This window comes from Stigmatopora argus, chromosome 22 (genome assembly GCF_051989625.1).
Source record: "Stigmatopora argus isolate UIUO_Sarg chromosome 22, RoL_Sarg_1.0, whole genome shotgun sequence".
Lineage (NCBI taxonomy): Eukaryota > Metazoa > Chordata > Actinopteri > Syngnathiformes > Syngnathidae > Stigmatopora > Stigmatopora argus.
Window position 1 is genome coordinate 3,802,115 of NC_135408.1, and position 6,000 is coordinate 3,808,114.

Consider the following 6,000-nt stretch of genomic DNA (forward strand, 5'->3'; position numbering starts at 1 on the left):
TGGCGTGAGTGGTTAGTACGTCGGCCTCACAGCTCATGGGGGTCCTGGGCTCAAATCCAGGTCACGTCCAACCGATCTGTGGTCAAGTTGCAGCAGGTTTTGTTGCCTTGGCATTTATCCGAATTCACCAGCAGTTACAACCTTTTCTGAAAAGCACGAGCAATATTTTTCCTGCTCGAAATTCCAGACAAATTTTAAAACGATACATACATTTGTATATAGATATACACAACCAAGAAACAGCCTCTATTTAACAATTATGAAAGAGGAAGGGTTTCATATTGGCCCTTGTATTTTTTCTAAAAGAGTGCAAACTTTGGTGAGTCCTCTTGCATGTCGAAGGCCCTTGAAAAGTAGATTCGTATGGAAATGAAAATAAGAAACAAAGAATTACACATGGAAAAGGACCTGGCGACCCGGTAGCATGAGTGGTTAGCGTGTCGGCTTCACAGCTCTGGGGTCCTGGGTTCGAATCAAGGCCAGTCCACCTGTGTGGAGTTTGCATGTTCTCCCTGGGCCTGCGTGGGTTTCCTCTGGGTACTGCGGTATCCTCCCACTTTCCAAAATCATGCATGGTAGGCTGATTGGTCACACTAAAATTTGCTCCTACGTATTGGTGTGAGTGTGCATGGTTGTCCATCTCCTTGTGCCCTGCGATCGGCTGGCTACCGATTCAGGGTGTCCCCCGCCTCTGGCCCGGAGTCAGCTGGGATAGGCTCCAGCACCCCCCGTGACCCTAATGAGCATAAAGCTGTTCAGAAAATGAGATGAGATGAGAAAAGGACCTCACAGCAGTTGCAAATTATGTACAGCAGTGGCCCTGCGGATATTCTGTGGGTCGTCACGCATGGAAACTCGTCCCAATTTGCACTCCCAACTGGAGACTGACAAATAGTTTTGACCTCACTGTGGAGGCCCAGAGGTGCAAATAATCTCATTCTCATAATCACTTGTTACTAAGGGAAATAATGCAGATAACGATTGTAGCAGAATAGAATTGTCATTGTAAAAGTACAGCCAGATTGAAAGTGCATCGATAAATAAGAGCAATAGTTTTTCTCGTGCACGGAAAATGTATATACAGCTTTGTGGACAATCCTCTAAATGTTCTCGTTGGTAAAAGGGAACAAGAACAAACCCTTGGAAGAGTAAATTATTTATAAGCTATTAACAATTGCCATCACTCAAAACGATCCCTGTTGCTACACTGACCAGCGCCTGCTGTGCTGCAGGAGGCGCTCATTTTCAGGTGCTTTTATGCAATTATACCCAGAGATCTCGTGCCCGCTGACATAAAGAGTAGAGTCTGTTTATGGAGATGTAGTCAATATCTCCTTTTCTTTCCGTATGAATAATTCATAGTTTAAGACACTATCCCCCCTCACTTAATACGTACGCTCACTTAAACACCCACACATCTCTAATACAAATGATGGTTTTAGCTGACAGTGTAACAGGATTTAAGGTCCCAGTGGGGTTTGGGCCCGGCTGACGATGGGCGCTGTGACTGTCGACGTGACACAGAGGGCCGGCCGCCCCTCCTAATCTCCCCCTGAGGCAACATCGCAAAGCGCCGATCCTGCTGCACCTCTCTGGACACACAAAGGCCTGATTATCATTCATACGCTCACCAGAAACACCAGTCCAATAGATAACAGATGACACATAAGTACCGGCTCAATGGTGCAATATGTTTGGGCTGACCGAGTCTATAGGGACCAATGAATCTTTAAGCGAGAGGGCTTCAGTAAAGCCATGTTGGGCTGGGGGGTGGAGTAAAGGGGGGTCTTACAGGTGAACGTGGCCTTGAGTGGTGCTTGGAACACAAAAAAAGTGTTGTGCTACGGAATCAAAGCAACCACATTATTTCAGTGTGGCAATAAAAGAAACTAAAATGAATCATGTGTAGATATACAAAAATTGTGACAGTTTGTGTGATGCAGTTTGAAGACAAACTATGCAAAATAATGATGATATTTGAGGAAAGTCATGAAAAAATCCCCCTTGACCCCTCCCACAATTATCCTCATTGTTATGCCATTTAACAATTTGGGACGGGGGTAATCTAAAAAAAACTACTATATTTATTTACATAGTTGAGCATTTTTACAGGGTTATAGTAGCATACTCTAGATCACATGTGTAAAAGTGGCGGCCCGGGGGCCAAATCTGGCCCGCCGCATCATTTTGTGTGGCCCAGGAAAGTAAATCATGAGTGCCGACTTTCTGTTTTAGGATCAAATTGAAGAGTATAGATGTATATTAAATTTCCTGATTTTCCCCATTTTAAATGAATAATTGTAATTTTTAATCATTTTTTTCTGTGTTTTTAGTTTAAAAATCATTTTGTAAAATCGAAAAAATATATTTAAAAAAAAGCTAAAATTAACATTGTTTTAGATCTATAAAAAACTGAATATTCAAGGGCTTTTAATCCAGTTCTTTTAACCCATTTATTAAAAAAAATCTAAATATTATATCTAAAATGGTCCGGCCCACCTGAAATCAAGTTGACGTTAAAGCAGCCCGCGAACCAACCCGAGTCTCACACCCCTGCTCTAGATAATTGTACAAAAAAAAATGCAAGATGCTCAAACCTTTTTATGATTGTCATTGCGTCAAAATAATCTTGTCTGTGGGTGAAGACGAGATCATGTTGGAGATGCAAAAAATATCTATATGCAGATATTGTGTGTGTTAATATGTATATACACATTAAACATTTTACCCAAGTTGTATTACCTTCAGTCACAGCCTGTGAATTAATCATCCTGAGACGAGTATCTCTCTGATGCGAACAAGTGTGGCTCAAGCATTGTTGCCCTTCACAGTCCCATTGCTACCCTTCTGTCCCAAGACACGACTACTGAGTGCACTTGGAAAATAATTGTGACTCACTGAGAAGACTAGTCAACCTCATATAATCCATGCTGAGGTCCATGTAAGTCTGATCATTGCACATTTTGAGTATTTAGAGTACACAAGCTTTCAAAAGCAAACTAATTCTGAAATTGTAGAATCTATACGTCACAGAGATGATTGCAAATCTGTCCGGTATAAACTTTAGAATTTAAATATATATTGTTTAAGTCATTCATGCCAGAGAAACTGAAAGTAGAGGTTTGCCCACCTAAATCAATCCCCCAGAATGGAGTTGTCGTAGAGCTTGGCAAGTGTATGACAAGAATAAATGGTAGATAAATGCAAACCTGAGAGTCTGGCCATCCTAATGAGCCAATTTACATCTAAATGTGACGACCTTATGGGAACTAAGAGCCTCGGGTTTTCCGCGAGGTTGTTTTGGCGTTCTTACAAACAAACACCGTTAAGCTTTTCACAGCATTTGTCACGAATTCGATTCCCCAGGATGACTTTCAATCAAAAGCGAGTCACAATACGATGTGGAAAGAAGCCCGAGGAGCCATTAGAGGTGTAAATATCTTTGGATTATTTCAAATTCCCTTTTGATGTCAATCCATTTGTTCTGCTATAGATATGTCTCCGACGTTCCCTTTGACCCCTTTGCTATAAAAGGCTCGAAATGCTCTTCAAAGGGGTTTGTTACCCCGCGAAGGTCACGAGTCGATTACGTATGGCTGACTCACATTTTTCCAAATCAGCAGACTTTTGGCCTAGAAATAACAGGTCAAACCAATGAATTTAATGAACTCGCCAAGACACAATGAAGGCTTCTTGCCATTTGAACCCCTGCAAAGGGATATGGGCAGGTCAGCAAGGCCTTTCAAGGGTTCTGTACACAACTGTGACAGAGTGGAGGCACTTGAGTGTCCGCGTTGACAAGTTGTTCAAAGTGCCGGGGATGTCAGCGATAGTGCCTTCACCCACACTGGCCCCTTTGTTCCAGGTTTTGTGTCCGCCAATACAAAAGGGCGAGGCGGCAGAGCGCCTTTCGCTGGCTTGTGTTTGCCTTATTTCTCTCCGCCGAATGTCATGCCGCGGGAGACGTCATTGTGGGCAAAACAAAGCGGGATGATGGCGCAGAACAACTTTTGATGGCGACTGGCTGCTCCTCCCTCCTTTTCAGTTGACTTTTCTGATCCTCCCCTCATTGACTTTCTTACTTTCCTTCAATGTCGCTTTTCTCCCATTCCATTTTTGGCACTCTGATGTTTCCAACGGAACATTCGGCAGAATGACAAAAGATCACAGGAACACAGGATGGGAGGACATTTCATCTTCGCCCAAATTCCCACTACGACTGCGAGCTCCCTGGATGCAGCTGCGAGGCTGTTTTTGTGAGAACAAACATCTTTCAGCATATGCTAGCTGTGTGTTCACTTAATTGACTCAATTGGAGACTCATGGGAAACCACAGAGGGGGGTAAGAGTTGAGGAGGAAAAAGGTCAGAGAGCAGGGAGAGCGGAGCATAAAAAAACGCAAGAAAGAACTCATACAAGCTGCTATTTCACGAATTTCAGCGCAGCATATCAAAATGAAATTATGTGGGATTCAAAAGGAACAAAACACAAAGTTTCAAAGCTGGGATCCTTGAAGGAAACAAACAAATCTCAGCGGTTGTTTGAAAGTTTATGGTTTTCTCATTAATGGCCTCCTGTGGTTTGCACTATTTCCTCCCCATTCATCTCACATTAGTTTCTTTTCAGGGGTCGCCATTGTTTCGCAGTGGTCATTTTTTTTCAGGGAGAAGCCATTTGACTGCCAGCATAAACTTTGACTTCTGAGATGTAGACAAAAAGTTCTTTAACCTTCTGCCGTTAAGTCTTAAAAAATAGGCAAAGGCCACTGTTAAAATGTTTTGGTTCTTTTCGGGGTGTTGCTTTAAAAATGGCCAAATGTATGTATTTGATGCATGAATGATGAGCAATGTGATAGTTTTTCTCCCTTTTATGATGCATCATTTTGTATGGCCCGGGAAAGTAAATCATGAGTGCCGACTTTCTGTTTTGGGATTAAATTAAAATGAAGAGTATAGATGTATATTAAATTTCCTGATTTTCCCCCTTTTAAATCAATAATTGCAATTTTTTAATCATTTTTTTCTGGGTTTTTAGTTCAAAAATCATTTTGTAAAATCTAAAAATATACATAAAAAAGTTCAAATAAACATTGTTTTAGAACTATAAAAAACTGAATATTCAGGGCTTTTAATCCAGTTCTTTTAATCCATTTATTTAAAAAAATCTAAATATTATATCTAAAATGGTCCGGCCTGCGTGAAATCAAATTGACGTTAAAGTGGCCCGCAGCATTTTCCTTTTTAATTGCAATAAATAAATTCAAGAAATATATTTTATTAGTATTAAGTATTAAAATTTTGTGTGAGATTTTTTCTTGCACCATCATTCTTATGACAGCTTCCATGTTCCTCTCTCTCTCTCTCTCTCTCTCTCTCTCTCTCTCTCTCTCTCTCTCTCACTCTGAAGAGTTATGACAACACAAGAAGTGTGAAAAGGAGATTTAAACTAATTCAAAGTCCATATACGAGCAAGTGTGAGAGTCGCTGTGTTGACGGGTCACTGCCCATCTCGCCAGGTCCCCCCTACATTCTGCAGTCTATTTGGGAGGCGACACGCGGCGGGGTGCTGTCGGGAGGTAGTTACTTTTTCACCATTACCATAGAAACCAACACACTGGCTCTCAGCTGGTCAAGGCCAGGAGTCCACCGACTTTCACACTAATCTAACGCTATGGCACAATTCAAAATGGATCTCAGCACTCAGAATAATCAGCAATTATACTTGGTTCAAGGACAAAATGAGCTCCCTGGGCAAAAGAGAAAACACTGGGACATGACTGCATTGTGTGATGTTTTTGTGTTTTTTTTTAGAAAAACATTTTTTATTACATTCATATAGGACAGCAGTTTCAAACTTGGGCCCAGGGGCCAATTGCGGCCCGCAGGACCATATTTTGAGGCCCCCATTTGACATCCAACTGTAGTGTTAGTTTTGCCCGATACTTTTTGGGGGAAAATCAATTATTTGAGTAGTAATTAAGCCTTAATTAGCCTCATGGTG